The following is a 313-nucleotide window of genomic DNA, read 5'->3' as shown; positions in this document are numbered from 1 at the left end:
AAGTCGATAACATCGGCGTAACTGCTCAACAGGTATTTATTTTAACGACCCAGTAAAAGGATTAGGAGGTAAAGTGAATATCGGCGGAATTCGAACGCAAAGACGGAAGAAGGGCTGTGAAGTATTTCAGCTGGGCTGCTAACGTCTCCGCCAGCTCGCTTCCTTCGTATACGAACATTGTATATTAATACAAGTATAAACACCCATTCATTCTCATACATGTGAGTAAATTCGCACACGTACTTTCGCACGCACGCACGCACACACACACACACACACACACACACACACACACACACACACACACACACAC

This window comes from Octopus bimaculoides, chromosome 1, assembly GCF_001194135.2.
Source record: "Octopus bimaculoides isolate UCB-OBI-ISO-001 chromosome 1, ASM119413v2, whole genome shotgun sequence".
NCBI lineage: Eukaryota > Metazoa > Mollusca > Cephalopoda > Octopoda > Octopodidae > Octopus > Octopus bimaculoides.
The sequence above is the reverse complement of the archived record's forward strand: the minus strand, read 5'-3'. Positions refer to the sequence as shown.